Source organism: Colossoma macropomum, unplaced genomic scaffold (genome assembly GCF_904425465.1).
Source record: "Colossoma macropomum unplaced genomic scaffold, Colossoma_macropomum, whole genome shotgun sequence".
NCBI classification, from domain to species: domain Eukaryota; kingdom Metazoa; phylum Chordata; class Actinopteri; order Characiformes; family Serrasalmidae; genus Colossoma; species Colossoma macropomum.
This window is the reverse complement of record NW_023496025.1, coordinates 15,051-35,636: the sequence shown is the minus strand read 5'-3', so window position 1 is coordinate 35,636 and position 20,586 is coordinate 15,051. Positions and strand designations below refer to the sequence as shown.

The 20,586-nt window shown below is 38.2% G+C and overlaps 1 pseudogene; it reads left to right on the top strand.

The window, feature by feature from the left end:
* Positions 1-20,586, top strand: part of LOC118804059 — a 57,193-nt pseudogene that overhangs the window by 24,735 nt on the left and 11,872 nt on the right.

Here is a 20,586-nt window from a genome sequence, read left to right as displayed (position 1 = left end):
CATTGCATTGCATGCTTGAACCCTAATAATAATAATAATAATAAGAAGAAGAAAAATCCGCACAAATCCAATAGGGTTCTACACACTTCGTGCTTGAACCCTAATAAGAAAAATTCTCACAATTCCAATAGGGTTCAATGCATTGCATGCTTGAACCCTAATAATAAGAAAAATCCACACAATTCCAATAGGGTTCAATGCATTGCATGCTTGAACCCTAATAATAAGAAAAACTCTAACAAAAACAATAGGGTCCTACGCACTGCGTGCTTGGACCCTAATAAGAAGAAGAAGAAGAAGAAGAAGAAAAATCCGAGCAAAAGCAATAGGGTCCTACGCACTGCATGCTTGGACCCTAATAATAATAATAAGAAGAAGAAAAACTCTAACAAAAACAATAATAATAATAATAAGAAAAATTCTTGACAATTCCAATAGGGTTCAATGCATTGCATGCTTGAACCCTAATAATAAGAAAAATCTTGACAAAAACAATAGGGTTCAATGCATTGCATGCTTGAACCCTAATAATAATAAGAAAAATCCGCACAATTCCAATAGGGTTCTACGCACTTCGTGCTTGAACCCTAATAATAATAATAAGAAAAACTCTAACAAAAACAATAGGGTCCTACGCACTTGCGTGCTTGGACCCTAAAAACCCTGACACTTCCAATAGGGTTCAATGCATTGCATGCTTGAACCCTAAATATAGCCGCAAGCGGCAATGAGCGGGTTCAAGCACGCAACAGCAGCATGGGCCCTTCTGCAGGTTTAGCCCATTAGGCCTAAAAAGGAATTTTCATGAATAGTGCCCCCCAGTGGCCAAATCTGTTGAAACTTCACTGGTTGTTAGAAAGGGGCTAGACACCATTCAAGTTTCATCATGATTGGTCAATGTTAAGCCTGTCAAAAGCCTGCTGAATGCTGATTGGCTGATGGCGGCCATAAATTTCAATGAATCAAATTGTCCTTCAAGATTCACTTATAGTCTGTCTAGTAGATGCTACATGCCAAGTTTCAGCTCAATCAGATGCACGGATGCTGAGAAGCAGTTAATTGGCATTTGCCCCGCCCACTAATGACGTATGCCCACCAAAATTGATATGCTACCACAGAATCTTGTCTTAAATGTGCGTGTCAAGTTTCAATGTTGAAGGCAGAAGCATTCTCCACTTATAGAGTTTTAAATTAATTATGAGCTATTTCAGAAGGGTTCATTAGCATATGGCAGCCATATTCTTTAGAAAAGTCAACATTTTTTTGATAATTATTGAGGTTCAGACTCTTCTGAATGTTTTGATACCAGAGACATGAGGATTGAGTGAAAAGCCTATCGGGGTCATTTTTGTTGCCTGGCGAGATGCACATAAACTACATCTACCCACCAAGTTTGGTGTCTCTAGGCCTTATGGTCTGTTCTCCACAACACGTTTTTCAGGAGAAAAAGAATAAGAAGAAGAAGAAGAAGAAAAATCCTAGCAAAAGCAATAGGGTCCTACGCAATGCATGCTTGGACCCTAATAAGAAAAATCCGCACAATTCCAATAGGGTTCTACGCACTTCGTGCTTTAACCCGAAAAATCCGCACAATTCCAATAGGGTTCTACGCACTTCGTGCTTGAACCCTAATAATAAGAAAAATCCGCACAATTCCAATAGGGTTCTACGCACTTCGTGCTTGAACCCTAATAAGAAAAATCTTGACAATTTCAATAGGGTTCAATGCATTACATGCTTGAACCCTAATAATAAGAAAAATTCTCACAATTCCAATAGGGTTCTACGCACTGTGTGCTTGAACCCTAATAATAAGAAAAATCTTGAACCCTAAAAATCTTGACAATTTCAATAGGGTTCTACGCACTTCGTGCTTGAACCCTAAAAATCCGCACAATTCCAATAGGGTTCTACGCACTTCGTGCTTGAACCCTAATAAGAAAAATCTTGACAATTCCAATAGGGTTCAATGCATTGCATGCTTGAACCCTAATAATAAATATAGCCGCGAGCGGCAATGAGCGGGTTCAAGCACGCAACAGCAGTACGGGCCCTCCTGCAGGTTTAGCTCATTAGGCCTAAAAAGGCCTCAAGCTTTTGGTTTAGCCCTTTAGGCCTAAAAAGGCCTCAAGGTTTTGGTTTAGCCCATTAGGCCTAAAAAGGCCTCAAGCCTTCTATTATATTAGGCCTAAACAGGCCTCAAGCCTTTTTATAGTAAGTCTTTGTATAGTGAAATCTTTGAACGAATAAGCCAAAATAAAAGACAAGCAGTGCAATTTTTGACATAACATGTAATTAGAAAGTTGTTCATCTTAGTGGACGGAGTCACATGGCACCAATTATTTATATGTCGACCTTGTAATAACATTGTAATAGCATTTTTATTGATTTTTCAGTGTTTTTGAGTGCTGAAGTGCCCACTAAAGGCCAATCTGGACCACAATTGGCATACTCCATTTTAGTCTTAACCTGAAGAAAATTTCAAAGAATGGAGATGATCTGACCAATGAAAGTTGAGTTATAGCAATTGAAGCTAGCAATGCAATGGCCGCAGCAATTAATTGATTGTTGCACACCATAGTCAGTAAAAAACTCAAGATGTTTTTGATAATTATTTACCAAGAGATGCCAAGGAATTGTTCTAGACCAGTTTCGAAAAGATGGGATTTTTATGAATAGCGCCCCCCAGTGGTCAAATCTTTTGAAACTCGACTGGTCCTTAGGAAGTGGCCATATATAGACACCATACAAGTTTCATCATGATGGGTCAATGATAAGCCTGTCAAAAGGCCTGCTGAATGCTTATTGGCCGATGGCGACCACAAATTTAAACATATCCAAATGTCCTTATAATGACACTTGTAGTCAGGCCTACGGATGCTGCATGCAAAGTTTCAGCTTGATAGGATGTACGGCTGCAGAGAAAATGCCCTGTTTTTGTTGCTCCGCCCCCTAATTACTTATGCGCACAAAAATCGAATGGCGACCTCAGAATGCGCTACTGACATGGCCTGTGAAGTTTGAAATTTTTTGGCTTAAGGATTCTTGAGTTACAGATTTTTCAATTAATTCTGAATTATTTTGAATGTATTCAGAAGGGTTCATTTGCATATGGCAGCCATGTTGTATGGAAAACTCAAAACGTTTTTGATAATTATTTACCTTCAGGCTCTTCTGAATTTTTTGACACCAAATTGATGAGGATAGGGCGAAAATTGTAGGACTAGTTCGCAAAAGTAGGTTTCGCATATTTGGCAATATTGCGAAAAATCTAAGTGGGCGGAACTAAATGGTCCCAATGGCAAAGTTGTTTATTTGGACCCATAGAACCAGGAAAAAAATATGGCTAGTCTGGCAAAAATCTGGTTTGGGAGTTATGAGGCAAAAGTAATTTTCCTGCGCTGTAGCACCCCCTTGTGGCCGATTGGGCTGATTTCTTGTGCCTGAGTAGCGGGAGGGACTACTACCTATTGACCAAGTTTGGTGTCTCTAGGACTTACGGTTTGGGCTGTGCATTCCGTTTCAGGGAAGAAAAATAATAATAAGAAAAACCCTGACAATTCCAATAGGGTTCAATGCATTGCATGCTTGAACCCTAATAAGAAAAATCCGCACAATTTCAATAGGGTTCTACGCACTTCGTGCTTGAACCCTAATAATAATAATAAGAAGAAAAATCCGCACAATTCCAATAGCAATGCATTGCATGCTTGAACCCTAATAATAAGAAAAACTCTAACAAAAACAATAGGGTCCTACGCACTTGAGTGCTTGGACCCTAATAATAATAAGAAGAAAAACTCTAACAAAAACAATAGGGTCCTACGCACTTGCGTGCTTGGACCCTAACAATAGGGTCCTACGCACTTGCATGCTTGAACCCTAAAAATCTTGACAATTTCAATAGGGTTCAATGCTTTGCATGCTTGAACCCTAAAACACACACACACACACACAAAACAGCAACACACCCCAACCCTAAGAGGGAACAACAGCCCTCTAAACAGTCAAACCCAATTTGAATGTACTTCCAGTGAACACTTCTCCAACAGACTGGATTAAAACACGTCAAGCACATGTACTTTTAAATACACCGCCGCCCCCGTAAACGCTAACACATATTCCTATACAGTGGGAGAATGTACCCAGCGACAACAGAAAGTGTGGGGGGGGGTGAAAGGAACAAACCCCCCTGAGATCCTATCTTGATCAAATCTCCACCTATATTTACTAACCACATAAGCTAACTATTTATATGTGTTCACACTTATGTTGTGCATTTTCTATTTGTCCTTCGGTACCAAGTTATCAGAAAGGGCAAGCCTAGTCACTATATGTATACAATATGTAGGCAAAGCTAGAGAAATACACTTTCTTAACTTATACAATGCAGCTTGTGCGTTAAGAAAACTTTAGTAGTAGCCACATGTATGTAAACTCTTACTAGTTAACTGGTTAACAGAGCGTGAAATATATAAACAAAACTACGTCAGTGGTATTAAGCACCATGAAGCCGCTTTACCTCAGGACACATAAGAGTGGCTCAGCGATTGTTGTGATCTTTTAGAAAGGCCTGGGCCGCTTCCGGAGTTTCAAAAAACTTGAAACCATCTTTGGAAACAACACGTAGTCGAGCGGGGTAGAGCATACTGAACCAGACCCCTTCTTTGTATAGTGCGGCCTTAACCGTGCGAAAGGCAGCCCGTCGTTGAGAGAGGTCCGCGCTATAGTCCTGGAAAAATCTGATGCAGTGACCTCGAAAACTCACACCGTCCCTGCTCCTCCTAAGGACGTGTTCTTTGTCCTGAAACGAGTGAAAGAGCATAATGAAGGGCCTTGACTTGTTAGAGTCTGTACCGCCCACCGCAACTGAATGGCCGAGCCGGTGCGCCCTTTCCAGGATGGGCCGATATTGGAAGAAGTCCGAGCCGAATGCCTCCAACAGCAATTCCTTCATGAAGTTTGTTGAGTCTGCGCCCTCCATCTTCTCCGGGATACTGATGGCTCTCAAATTTGAGCGACGGGAACGGTTCTCGATATCGTCGAGCTTGTCAAGCAGTACAGAGTTTTCCGTAGTGAGTGATCTGCACTGATTTTCCAGTTGAACAATCCTATCGCTATGATCTGAGGCGGAGGCTTCCAGGGCCTTAATGCTCCCAGAATGAGATTCGAGCGTTTGTTTAATTGAATCCAGACTGTCAGCAATGGGCTGCAGAGCACTGGAGAGAGCCACAGTATTCTCCGAAAGCAAAGAACTTTTCAAGTTTTTGAGCGCTGGCAGGAACCAAGGCGGAGCGTCAGCTGATTCAGCCATAATGCTAACTGCCGGTGAGTTAGGCCTCTCTAAGGGTGCCGCCATGTCATGGGAGGGGCTGCCTGCTGCGTGGGCTCGAGAGCCGGTTGAGTCCTTAGCATGTCGCCCTGTGTTAGCCCCCGCAACTAGCGACTGCTCCAGAGTTGATTGCGAGCGAGCCGTGGTAGGTGCAGTTTTAAATAGGCTTCTCTCTCTCAAAATTGCGCGACATCGGACTAACACTAATCCAAGTAAGAAAGGCGTCGGGGAATTTTAACGAGATAATAACTCTGTTGCCACAAAGGTATAAAGTATATTATTGTGTAGCCACGGGAGCGGTGCAAACGCACGTCTACTCGGAGCACATTCCTAACCAGAAGTGACATCCCTGTCTTCTGTTGGATTTCTGCAAATGTACTTCAGAAAATTTTGCAAGAAACAAAGAATAAAGAAACACCAAAGACCCTGACGGAAATGTACACCTGCTTTCTGATCTTTCAGACCATACAGGGGAACCTGAAGTACACTGGAAAGAATGATTCAGATGTGCCCTGGGACAAAGAAGGCATTATGTCAATGGGAAAGTTGGCTTTTCATCACTTGGAAGAAAGCAATCTGATCTTCTATAGAGAGGATCTAGATACATGTGGAATTGACCCCAGTAAGATGTCAGTGTACTCAGGACTGTGCACTCAGGAGACAGTCACATTTCTTGGCACGGTTTACAGCTTTGTACATCTCAGTATTCAAGAGTTGCTCGCTGCTGTATTTGCGTACATTTGTCTTAGAAATGACAACAAGAATGTTTTTGACCATCCGTCAACATCACAGGAGAGCAAGAAAACACAAGTCATTGATTTTCTCAAGGCTGCAGTAGACCAGGCTTTGAAGAGTGATCATGGACACCTGGACCTTTTCCTTCGCTTCCTTCTGGGTCTGTCTCTGGAGTCTAATGAGAAGCTCATTCGAGGTCTGATGCCCCAGAAAGGAAGCAGGTCTGACTGCCAGAAGGACATAGTGGAGTACATGAAGTCAAAGTTTAAGGAAAATCCATCTCCAGAGAGATCAGTCAATCTGTTCTAATGTCTGAATGAGTTAAATGATGATTCTCTAGTGAAAGAGATCCAGAGTTACATGAGCTTAGGAAGTCTCTCTGAAGCTGAACTCTCACCTGCACAGTGGTCAGCTCTGGTCTTTGTGCTGCTGACATCAAAAGAGAAGCTGGATGTGTTTGACTTAAAGAAGTTCATCAGATCAGAGGAGTGTCTTATCAGACTGCTGCCGGTGGTCAAGGAAGCCACATCAGCTCTGTAAGTAAAACCTGTTTCTTCACACAACTAAGTAAGACATTTTAAATAAACTAATCTAACTCAATAGTAAAAATCAGCTTAACAAAAGGTTTACTGCAATCAACATGTCAGGTTTAGTTACCAAGATGGATATTAATCTTAAGATCAGTACATACTAAATAGATAGGACTGGCACATGTGTATCACCAGCAACATCACAAAACCAAGAAAAATATCATTTTGAGCTCTTTTCTCACAACTTCCATTATCAGCTAAGGTCTTTAGCTGTCTAGCTACATATTATTCCTGTTCAGAGAAAAAAAAGTATCTCCAAAAGGTCAACCAAAACCGATCAATAGTAATCAAGGATACTGATAACCCATATTTGGGGCCAATACTCATTTATCATAAATCTGAGTTTGTAATGTGAAAATTTACAAGAATGCAACTGTTCCTTAACACTTACATTAAATGAACAATAGAACTTTACAAGAAATAAAGTGCTTTGAGTTTTAGACAGTAAAGGATGCAAGAATAGTTATTTAAACATTTCAAAGCTATCTTTAAGAAAATAAACAGATAAAAATAACTTAAATAGCTTTCAATGATGTTTAGTAGTTAGTGATGTTTGTAAGAAAAATTAAGCTCAAAAAGAGGGCTCAAAGCTTCAAAAAGGTTTTATATAGAACCATCTACGGCACGTTCTCCATCAAGCTGAAGAACCCTTCCATGATGCAAAGAACCCATTAGTCATGCAGAGGTTCTGTGGGTGTTTAAAGTTCTATATAGAACCATTTTCTTTACTAAAGAACCCTTAAAGAATCCTCTTTTTTTTAAATATATTTTTTTGGATTTTTTGCCCAATTTTCTCACCAAATTTAGTCGTCTCCAATTCCACTCACTAGTTAGGACTCCCCCAATCACTCGATACCATCAACACTAGGAGGGTGAAGGCTAACACAGGCTTCCTCCGAGACCTGTGAAACCAGCCACCGCTTCTTTTCGCACTGCCGCTCATGCAACGTCATGCAACCGCCAGATCTGTTACGTCAGCTAACAGACGCCTGCGCTGACTAGCATCGCGTTAAGTGATGGGGGAGAAGGAGGGGCCATCCTACCCACCCAGAGAGAGCGAGGCCAGTTGTGCTCTCTTGGACTCCCGGCTACGGATGGCTGTAGCATCACCAGGGATCTCCTGATGATAGGGCCAACGCTTAGACGGTTGCGCCACTCAGGAGCCAGAACCCTCTTTTTTAAGAGTGTAGATCACACTAACAAATACATAGAACTGTAATCTATTACAGCAAAAATAAGCATCTGAGCAATCACGAAAAATTGTCACTACTTTGTGAAGAGCAACAATGAGGGAATATGAAAATGTGTTTGTTTTATTTTGTTGTTCAATAAAAAAATATCATATGCAATAACTGCAGTAGTTGGATGTGTTGAATGTAGCAAGTTATCTGATTACATGATTTCATTGTCTAAGCAGAGCAGTGAAACTAGCGAGCTGCAGTTGTCTGTACTTTTAATGAGCAAAAATAGAAATGAAGATGACCAGAAATCATTCATAACTTATTTATTAATCTTAAAATGGTGACATTAAACAATAAATGATTAGTGATTTTAGAAATAATTTACTGCTTTCTGGAGGCTTGTCTGCATACTTGAACCACTGAAGCTCTGCTGTAGGCAACACATTCTGAATGGCTTCAAACTACTACAGGAGTGGTGTGGGTCCACACAGTGTGTCAGCTCAACACATACAGAAACCTTACTCTCACCAAACTGATGTGAGCTGCACACACAAGTCACATTTGTTTGGCTAGAGTGAGCAAAATGAAATGACCAGGCGCATTGAGCTTTTTACCAACTACATTGTTCAATCATCGTTTTTACCTTTGTTCAACCGTTTTTACCTTTTCCTCTTGCTGTGAAGGTGAAGCAGGTGCTTCATCATTTTCTCCTGCTTCTCTCACAAACACTGAAAAGCATGTTTGATTGAATTTACACGGCACAGGGCAGAACACAGAGACTGACTATAGATTTGGTGGTTGGTTATACTTGATGAGTTGTCCACATTTCAGGCAATCCAGTAAAGCAGCAGGTGGGACGCTGGGCCAGACTACAGAAGTGTGTTTTGTTGACTGCAGTTGTGTCAGATATGATATTTGCATAAATAACAAAAAGAGCTTTTAACAGCATGGAAGCAAGTTCAAGAGCCAATTCTGATCATCGGAAAAGACAAGTGGTTATGTAAAACTTTCTGAGAATAACACTAAATTCCTTATTTAGAGTGAAATTTTGCTGAAAAGTGTTGCACAGCCAAAACATGAAGTTATCCATTCTAAGTAAATATATTTAGAACAAATTTCAGACCATTGACAAATTATATTTCGAGATTAAATTAATTGTTCAGTCAGAGTTTCATAAGGCTACTGAAGTAAAAAGCAGAAACGTTCTTCCCATTATAGTATCTACTAGAGTTCTGATATAATATATTGATTCTGAAGGCTACAGTGTGATCATGATATAATTTTATGATACATAATATGGAGTTTGCGACCTGTCCACAGTGTTTCCTGCCTGTTGATGACCACTGGGACAGGCTCCAGCTTCCCCTAGAAGGATATGCGGCTTAGAAAGTGTGTGTGTGTGTGTGTGTGTGAGAGAGAGAGAGAGAGAGAGAGAGAGAGAGAGAGAGAGAGATTCATAATACTTGTAGGGTTTGTAGGGCAAAATGATTTCGAGATTACTTTAACTCTTCTGATATATTTTAATTTTAGGCTGAGTGAGTGTAACCTGACAGAGAGAAGCTGTTCAGCTCTGATTAAAGTTCTCAGCCCAGAATCCTCTTAGCTGAACTTGCTGGATCTGAGCAGGAATCCTATACAGGACAGAGGAGTAGAGCTGCTCTCAGCTGGACTGGAGAGTGCAAACTGTAAACTGGAGAAACTGAGGTGAGTTTATCTCTGTCATTAACATATGTACAGTTATTAAAATATTATAACAGCTAACAGTTAGTTAATTCAAACAAAAACCTTTGGAGGAGATCACTTTTATACAAGTATGACAGATCTATGCTTGTAGAGATATGTATGTCTACAGCTGGCTCAATTAACATATCTGATGCCTTAAAGGGAAGCAATGATAACACCACAACATATGGACACACATATGGACGCACAGTTAAACATTTCTGCATGTGGAAGCTTTCTGTGTATTACCATGCTGTCTGTCACTTAATGAAAGAAGTGTTATGTAGCCTATTGCTGATGTCGGTTGCTCCAACACAGATTCTGAAAGTTCTGAACAAGTGATCACACTGCATATATCAGAACAGAACAGAAGAGTTGCATTGAACATAGAAGTCAGGATGTATGCATAATGTTTTTATGTTTGATGACAACGTTCATAACTTCTTCATTTATCCTGTACACTGAAGAATAAGATGTGTGTATATATAATGTATATATCGCTGTTGTCGGAACAAAACCTCATGTAAATTTCATGATGAATGGACCAAAGAAAACACCTCAAAATGGCTTGGAAAAAAGTCTGGTTCCATTGACTTACATTAAAAAGTAAAGTAGTTTTTCCTTTTCCCATAAAGTTATCCTTTTAGAGATACAAGGTTTTCTTCCGATAGCAGTGACATATGTATATATATAGTGGTTTTGCTTCATACACAGAATGAACACTGCCACTGTGGGGTGCATGATCTCCGTATGGTGCAGTGAAAGCACTTACATTCAACTGTTGGAGCAGCTACCTAAAAGTTAACTCCTGTTTCTATATGACACACACAAATCTGTTGTAATAAAACCTTTTTCTAATAAATTACTTGTTGTTTATTTCTATTTTAATAAATTATTTCTAATAATATAAATTATTATTATTAAGTGCCATGGAGTGTTTCCTCAGAATATCTGATGTTTTGTTTGGGTCTTTAGGTTTAGGTTTCTTAATGGCTTGCTTATGATTCCTCTGATTGTATCCCTCCATCTTGTTTTTGACCATCCTCTTTAACCCTCAACTGTTCCAGGCGTAGTATTTTCCGGTAAATTGGTTCTATTCATTTTATGACCAAAAATAAGAACTTCAGTCCATTTTTCTGGGTTTTGATTGAGAGGTGAGGCTTGATTTTGTCAAGGATCCATTTGTTTCTTTTTGTTGACAAAAATATTTTCATTTTGTGAGGACATTCCGTCATTTTAGGTTATCGGCACAGTTCAAGGCTTCGCCTTTTTGTTGTAGTCAATAACTAAATGTTTACATAGACACCAGTCATTCAGTGTTAGTGTAATTAAGACTGCAAGTCTAACTAATCAGACTGCTAGTCTAAGTAGCCCAATTAAAACATGTGGTCTACACCAATATTTGTCAGACTTCTTGAGACGGAGTTGGACATATAAACACTTAGATCAATCTGCTGATGTGCACACAGAGCTTTTGCGACTTGTACTATATATTACCACACTTGTGATGGCAGCTTTTTACCACCAAAACAAGCATGGGTCACAACAGAAGGGGCTTTACTTTTCTAGAAAAAGATTCTCATGTTAAACATTGCCATATATAGATATCATTGGATATTTATGTAACTGAGAGGAATTGTAGTTGATAACACCCCTGTCAGTCAGAGACATTCTGCTGAGGATTCCACCTAGTCAATATGAAGAGGTCAAAGACCCTAGAATGATTCCTATTCAGAACTGTCTGAATAGGAATCTAGTCTCATCTCTATTGTATAGAGTCCTTCACCGGCTGATCCAATCATTTCTTCTGTGCTCAGGGAAAGATACCAGAATAGGAGATGTTGCTGATAAAGAACCCAATTTTGGAATTCTTGAGGCAGAGAGAGAGGGTGGTGAAATGTGAGGGGGTCCTCTGTCTTAAGGGCACATCTGTGATTCTTCCAGAACTAGAAAGTTCTATTTGTATGCATAGTGATCATGGGCACTTCTGTGTGGAGAGTCAAGCTGGTGAGTCGGTAATTGTATTGGCCAATCATATATCATGATATGGAGAAATGGTGTGCTTAGAGTAGTAAAATCCATGGGAAGCCTTCAAGCACCAAGAACCATCATCTGATAAGCAGGAATGTTTTGATCTTGACTGACGTATTCTCCAAGCTCACTGAAACAGTGCTTGATCAGACGGGTGCTATTCTTGATCAGACAAATGATTGGTAAGGCCTTTGATTCAGGCTCAAATTCATTTCAACCAAGGGAAGCTTTGAGGAGGAGGTGACCCTAACACTCACTGCTCTGCACTCTCCGACCATAGAAGAAGATAAAAACTGTGAAATCAGTCTTAGGTTATTTTGCCTATAATACCACGCAATCATCAGTGCACTAGCAAGCATAAACTTCAAGATTTTTGGCTTGTTATACTAGACTATACGGTAGCATAAGTGGATACCTTAAATGGCAGAAAACTCATACATAAACTTGCATGCGTCATGAAGGGGCATTTGCTGTTGTAAAGTTGGATTGTGCAGATATGCATGTAAACAAGACTATAAATTGCTTGGGTAAGACCTTGGTTTGGTCAAGTTTCTTAGCTTGACTAAGTACTTAAGCCCTATTTCAGCTGAATTAGTTTTACATGGGCAGGTGTTGTAATTTGAGTGTTTACCAATGAAATCAGTAATTTTAATCTAGTAAGAATCTGCAATGTCTGTAGCTTTTGCAAGTCTACTAAGTAATAATTGCTTTGACCATGCTTTGATATTTTGTGGCATGTTGGTTACACTGTGCTAATTTAAAATAACTTTTATTTTGGTAATTTTTATCAGTGATGTCTCTTGACGTTAATTTTTGTCCACCATCCCTCTCTCTCTGCAGGCTGAATAAGTGCAGTATTACAGAGGAAGACTGTGCTGCTCTACCCTCAGCTATTTGTTCAAATCCTTCACACCTGATAGAGCTGGATCTGAGTGAGAATAAACTAGGAGACTCTGGAGTGAAACAGATCTGTTCTCTACTGGACAATCATTGCTGTAAACTGCAGAAACTGGGGTGAGTTTTAGTTGTTACACACTGTTTGCTTATTATTCAGCTGTTCCTCTTATGACTATGGAGCTTTTAAGTAACAAACATGGCTAAGAAAGCGAGGCATTGAATTGTGGGCTCAGAAATGGCAGCACAAATGTAACAATATTATGGTCACATGCACAAACAAGATTGTGTTTAAAATAATTGCATTTAAAACATATAGGCCATTTACAGGAAAAGTTCGTAAAAAAAATCTAATTCATACAATTTTCCCATTACCCTTAATCTAGATCACTAACCAAAACATGTTTGCTGTCCAATGTTTTCATTTTTAGTAATAGAAGCTGTTGAGGAAAATTTGTTGGTATTGTGCAGAATTCTGACTGTGTGTGTCATACAGGCATATGGACACTAATGCTGTGTTTACATATTTGTGGTAGACAGATTTAGACAAACCAGACATTACATAGTTTTCAAAGAAGCCGCAGACCGCAGCTGTAAGAAGAACACTTCATCAAGAGTTCAATTTTCAAACTTTTGCCATGGAATAAACCAGATGTCAATTTTTTTCTGGAAGTCATGGATGCCAAACTTCTCATTGTTGAATTCCAGACAAACTCAGTATTGTGCATCAAAAATGACAGAGTGTTATTCTATAGTCTATGTTGCTAAAGCTTTCCTCTAAAAATCAGCCATTTTAGTTGTTAACAATGTTGTGATAGCAATGTTTGTGCAGATTCATGGTGCCCATGGACTGCATACTACTATGAAGTGCGGAAATATATTTTTTCAATGCAAACATGTGAACACAGCATTAATTCTCCACACAATTTTGGTTGTTTCTGTGAGTAAATAAATTCTGACTTTTTCTTCATAACAAACAGCACAACAGAACCTAAAGCCAAACACAGTCTTAGAGTGATAGTGTTAATTTAATGTAATAAAGCTGTTGGTTGTTGGTGCAGCACTTGGGGGAATGAATGCCTTTCAGTCATAATGATAAGTAATGTATCTTGGTGAAGAAGGAGATACAGTCACTTTTAACCTGCTACTCCACTTGTAGACACTAACTAAACCCACACGAATAACACATACACATATTTTAGATTAACAGAACAACAACATTAATAACATTTAAACATTTAACAACAGTCTCTTTTTACGGGTGGAGGGGGGTTAGTGGAGCCATGGAGCAGCTTTGAGTAATGCGCCTCTAAAGCTCCTTTCCCAAAACTGGAGCCAAAGACAGCCACAACATTATAAGAACGCTATGAACACATGACAGCACACAGCTCAGTTTTAATTCCCAAGTCTGGAGCAAAAACACACCTGCTATAACCAAGTTCACGTCTGACAACGTAACATTACAGTATTCATTTTTTCATCATTTTGCAACTTTTAATTGTCTTTCATGTAATTATTTTTTACATTAATTCATTCATATTATTTTTTAATACAAATACAACAAAGCTACATCAAGTATACAAACACCTACAAAAATGTCTCATAGCCTCCCAAAATGTCAACACTCATGCTCAATCTTTCTGATTTCTGAGTTTATATGTATGAATAAAATATTACAATTTCTTTTATTACTGTGAGTTTGTCATTTGATTTTATAATTAGTTTGTGAAACTGTAAAACAAAGCCATTTCTTGACTTCTCCACTGACAATAACAGAACCAAAAAACGAGAGCTGACCTATTTATTGTTTTTCAGTACTGGTTTTGAAATAAAAATTAAATAACCAAAAGATACACAGACCCATATAGAGCTCAGATACAGAGATTAACCCATGATTAACCAATACTATTAACCAAAAGGAAGTTTGAGGTGATCAGCTTTATGGGCAATGCCCAAAATCCGATTATGGGACTAACCCGCAGTGGGCCTAAAAAGGGAATATAAAACCCTTTCAGACTGAATTGCGTCAGCCTCTGAACATATTAAAGCATGCCTTACTTGGTCGTGGAAGGAAGCTGGAAACACTTCTACTGAAGTGGCTGAGAAGTGGTCCATCTAGATGGTCCCCTTCCATAGCACCGTAGAGGCTGTCTGTGTCGGTCAAATGCAGCTTCCCTGCAGGTGAAGAGGTTATTCACGCAGCTGCTGGCGCTGATGGGATGGCTCCGACTGCTCTTGAGACCAGGCTAGACTTCCTGAGACATGTCAGGATGATGCTTGGGAATATGCTCAGATTTTGAGGCTGCGTGATTTCCTCAGCTGTGCTAAGGTATGAGTTAAAAGCGACCTGTCATTGGCCATGCAACAGACCCTTCTTGACTCTCAGTGTAGCATGGATCAGGCTTACGGTGAGCATAAAAACAAATGAAACAAACACACAAACAAAAGACTAGTTAAACATTCAAACTCTCTAGCTGAGGCTGGCACTAAGACTTTTTCTAAGATTGAAGTTTTCTCATTTTCCAACTTTCTCCAACTTGCTGAAATCAATGCGCATCCTGATTTGGTTGGCTTTAGACAAAGCCAGGGTGATGAAAAGGGGACATGCCTCCCTGGCTTCTACAAACTCGCTAGTCTTTTAACAATTTAAAAAAAAAATGTTTAAATGGGCAAAGCTCCACTAAACACTCAATACTCTTAGTAATTACTGATAATGAGATACCCATTTACCCCTCCACACAGAAGGATAAGCAGCTTAGAAAATGTGTGTGTGCGTGTGTGTGTGTGTGTGTGTGTGTGTGTGTGAGATACACATTTAAGGAATTAAACAAGTAAAACAAAAGTAGTATCAATTATATAAAACAGTATGGAGTTTTAACCAGCATCATAAACTTGTGACCCAATTCTGTTTGGACTGAATATGTTATACATTTCAAATGTCCAGCTTTTAATAGTGATGAATTGTAGTATCATGACTTCCTTGTTTAAAAGGCATTTCAGTTAATGTGGAAAAACAGTTTTGAACATGTACAGCCTGTCTTATTTCCACCACTTGGTGGAGCTGTGTGTCCATGTTTAAAATAATAAATTCAAACATGAGATGATAACCCCATGATGACATATATACTGTCCTGTCTTCTTATGACAAACCAGAATGATTTTTGTTGGTTTGTTTGTTTTAGGGTCTGCTTGACCCTAAAGAGAAAGTGTGAATTCTTGAGGCCTGTTTATGACTTGGGAACATTACCTCTGGAGGGAATACAAGTGTGATTTCTCAGAAAACAGAAAGCAGGGCTCCCGAGTGGCGCAACTATCATCAGGAAGTTGTAAGTTCGATCCCTGGTGATGCTACAGCCATCCGTAGCTGGGAGTCCAAGAGAGCACAATTGGCCTCGCTCTCTGGGTGGGTAGGATGGCCCCCCTTTCTCCCCCCATCACTCATCGCGATGCTAGTCAGCGCAGGCGTCTGTTAGCTGATGTAACAGATCTGGCGGTTGGCGCTTTCCTCCGAGTGCGTTCAGCTGTCCAGTGACGTTGCGTGAGCAGCAGTTCGAAAAGAAGCGGTGGCTGGTTCCACAGAAGCCTGTGCTGCCTTCATCCTCCTAGTGTTGATAGTATTGTGTGATAGGAGGAGTCCTAACTAGCAGGTGGAATTGCAAAGCAGTGTTTAGAACATTTTGTTTGACCGGTATTAAGTTGAAAACAGTAAAAAAACACAATATTTCATGTTTTACCTTTTAACTTCATTGTTGTTTGTAAATATGCAATTATTCCAAATGTTATACCTGCAATATGTTTTAAAAAGTTGGGACAAAAGCATGTTTACCTCTGTGTTACATCAACTTTCCTTTTAAGAGCACTTACTAATCATTTGGAGACTGAAAATTGATACAGTTTTAAAAGTGGAATTTTTGCCGTTCATCTGTTATATAAGTCTTCAGCTGTGCAACCTTATGGGGGCTTTTTTGGGGCCATTTTGAGCTTAATAAGACACTTTTTCAATAGGAGACAGTTCTGCCCTGCAAGCAGGTCAGTCTAGCACCTGCACTCTCTGATTATAATGTTGATGTGCAGAATGTGGCTTGGTTTTGTCATGTTGAAACATCTCTGACATAAACGTTTGAGGATGCAGCAGTGAACAAGGTTTAATATCAACAGATTTTCAAAGTACTCCCGAGCTCATGAGTTGATATCCACGACAGAAACATGCCAGTTTTTAAAGCTGTGCTGTCTGAGGGGTTGAAGGTCCCGAGCATTCAGTTATGGTTTTCAGCCTTTTTTTTCACACAGAGATTTTTTAAATCTCTGATGATGTGATATGCAGATTCCCTGAATCTTTTGAGGATATTATGTACCAAAGAGGGGGATCTAGCTATGCTTGCAATTGCTCATGGGGAACGTGGATTTTTTGCTGATGTATTGTTGGCAAAGTGGTGAGTCTCTAATCATCCTGGCTTATAAAGAACTAGACCTTTATTGTGTGTATAAGATGTTTTTGAACATTTCGTAATATTTCTAGTCTTAAACTGATCCTGTTCCAACTTTTTTGGAAAATGCTGCTCGCATCAATGTTTAAGAATGAGCATATATTGATGAATAATTAAAAAAAAAACCTATTAATATAAATTAATATATATTAAAATAAATTAATATATAAAAAAATGAAGTTGATAAGGTAAAACATTACATATCTTGTATTTGTACTGTGTCTGTTAAAATACAGATCAAAATAGATTTATAAATCACTGCTTTCTGTCTTTCCTTGCATTTTACCCACTGTCCCAACTTGTTTTGGAATTGGATTTGTATATTTCATATTCATAATTCCATTTTTGACATCGAAACACCCAGCTACATATAGGAGCTCCCCATCATACTGGTAGGAGTCTTAGGAGCCTTAGTAGTGAGGATCCCACTGATTTTGAGACAAGTGTGAGGAGGAAAGCTGTTTGGATTTAAGGATTAAAAATATATGGACATGACTTGTTTTAAGCATGAAAATGGCCAAGCACACAACACGGCCTTAGATACTTTTCAAACAAGATACAATCATCAACCAGCTCATTAACACCAAACGCATAAATGCTGGACATCACCAAAATATTAAAGTTACTTACATACTAGGCATTGTTGCTCCTGTGAGCAAAACAAGAGGTCTGAGAATTTTTTTGTTTGTTTGTTTGTTTTTTGTTTTTTCCAGGTTTTGGTCGACTAGCGAGCTAGTGACCTCCAGCATTTTACCTTATGAAGTGTTTGAACAACATGTAACAAATACGTCCTATATTTCTCCACCCAAAAGACTGAAAAATTGAGCTCATCCATAAATTTGTTACACCAATATAAAACTGCAGTTCGAGCACTTGTATTGACTTCTGCCATAGATCAACTAGTTGATAGCTAGCTAGAATTACATTATGGAGTTTTAGCAGTGACCATAGAGCACGGCAGCAGGAAAAAGAAAGACAGGAGGACAAAAATGCAAAACATGCTCTTACTGGTTGAGACTACAATTGGGGTCAGAAAAAAATCTGTACAAATTTTCTATGATTTATTCGTTTAAAAGTACAGCTTCCATTGTGTTATTTTACAGCTCTTATCATATGTTTTGTCTCCAGACTTTCATTCTGCAGTGTATCAGAAGAAGGATATACTGCTCTGGCTTCATCTCTGAAATCAAACCCCTCATCACTCCTGATAGAGCTGGATCTCAGAGGGAACGATCCTGGAGATACAGGAGTGAAGACGCTGTCTGATCTACTAGAGGATCCAAACAGTAAACTGAAGACAACAAGGTATCTTTATGAGCATTTATGCTACAAATACCTTCAGTACCTACTTGATCAGAATACTGAGAGGATTGGAAGAAGTGCACTGTATAACTTTGAAAAAACATGGTCAACCGTCTGGCAGCACAGGGTGCCAAACTTTGTCTTTAAAAGAAATACCAAGAACATCATCTGAAAAATGCAGCAGAAACTGTTAAATTATAATTATTTCAGTACAATTACAGACAAAAACATCAATTTTTCCTCTTTTACCCTGTTTGTCTCTGAATTTAGTCATAACCAGTTTATGACTGTAAATTATTAATCCTTATCTGTTTTTTAATTGAAAAATCTGTGTGCAGATTTATTGCTATTGACTGGATATGAGCACATGAAAGTAATCATAAAACAAAGGAATTTATGAATACAGCAATTTGCTGGAGTAGTAGTTAAGTTGCCAAACAAAGTAACAAATAAAAACAAAACAAAACAAAAAATTAAAAAACAGGCAGTGGTAAGGAGTCAGAGGTTTTCGAACATTTAATGTAATGTAAATATGTCAGTTGTGACTCAGATGTGATAGAGTCCAAAGTATGTTTGAATGAAATGTAGAACGTTATCCAAGTGTTACAATACATACAGTAACTGTAAAATTACAAAATTGTATATACATACACATTTATACTGTGTACTTTATTCACATTTATTTATTTACTTATGATTTAGCATCATTGAAGGTTTAAAGGAAAATGCACTGTTTTGCTGTTACAAACATGAAGAAATAACAAAGAACATCTATCAAAAAAATATGGAACATATCAGTATCAAAATGAAAATGAAAATGTAATATGTAAAAAGACAATGTATCTGAATGTTTGCATATGAATTTACAACTCATTTATGCAATGTTGACCTTAATATTAAAATTCAAAATCTATACTGTGATTTTATTTGCCATTTAGTACACTAGTATAGACATTTAATTTACACAAAGAGAACTGCATATTCATACTTAATGTGATTATGCAAAAATGGTGTGAAAATGACAATTAAAATGTAATTTATCTTATATGCTTTTTCACTCCCTAATAATGCATTTAAATTGAATTATCACAGAGAACACCAAGCTAGAAAGAAGACTAAATTCAAGTATAACTGAGAAAAAGCACCTCTCCTATTTGCAATTACATATTCACACCTACTGCACTCATTCTGTGTCAAAATGCCTTTGAAACTGCATTTGATCTGACTGCATTTTCATTTTCATGGTCTTCTCCACGGTGTCCAACAAGACCTTTTACACAGTATAATTAAAAACATGTTGCAGACTCATAAACACGCTGCATACACAGAAAAAACACTTTTATTAAAATAACTACACCTTAACTGCATTTCACAAACGTACTGCAAATGCAGAAAACACTTTCAATCATCAACATGACTACATTGGAGCTACATTTTACAAATGTACTGCAAGTAAAGAAAACACAGGCAACTTCAGAAACGCTGCAAAGCCAGTCAACACCACAGGCCAGATAATAACAGTCGTAAAAATAAGTCTAGTAATGCACTTTCTGTCAGTGATCAGTCATAAAGCTGCAGATCAATGGAATCAGACCTGGTGTGACCTCAAGGTCAAAAAGAAAACAAAATGCTATTGTGTGGTCAATGGAATGAATGGTCTTGGCAAAATTGGATGTAATTAAGGTATACACTGAGCCTTGAATCTCAGATGCTTTATATATATAATTCATTAAACTTTTAAAATTAAAGACAGTGTTGTAGAATGGCTCTGTTTGCAGCCAAACTCCATGTGTATAAGGTTTGGTTTGATGTCACTTAACATCCACTTTGCAGCAAGAATGTTTACATATCTTAGAAATACAACTAATAACTGTATTTTCACAAATTGCTATATTTCTATACAAATGTTTTAATACTAATAACAAGAACAAAGATTTTAAATCTACAATCTACAAAGAAAATAAACATAAAATTAGATAATAAAGTTGTATAAGACTACAACTGAGTTGTAAGGTTGTGGGTTGTTGTGGGCCCAGAACATTAACATTCTATGAGAATTACAACACTTTACTATTAAATTCTAAACCCAGACAATCCAATATAAAAACACAATAAATTTAGCTTAAAATACAGTTACTGCAGAAGCTTGAGCAATGGCATGAATCAGGTCATTTCAGTTTAAAAGAAAAGCATTTAATTGTATACATAAATGGAAAAGCAAACAGCAAAAAAATCCAGTTAACTACAAAATCATATCTTATTTTAATAAATCAAAGTCGTAGTGTTAGCAAAAGCTTCTTACTGGTAATTTT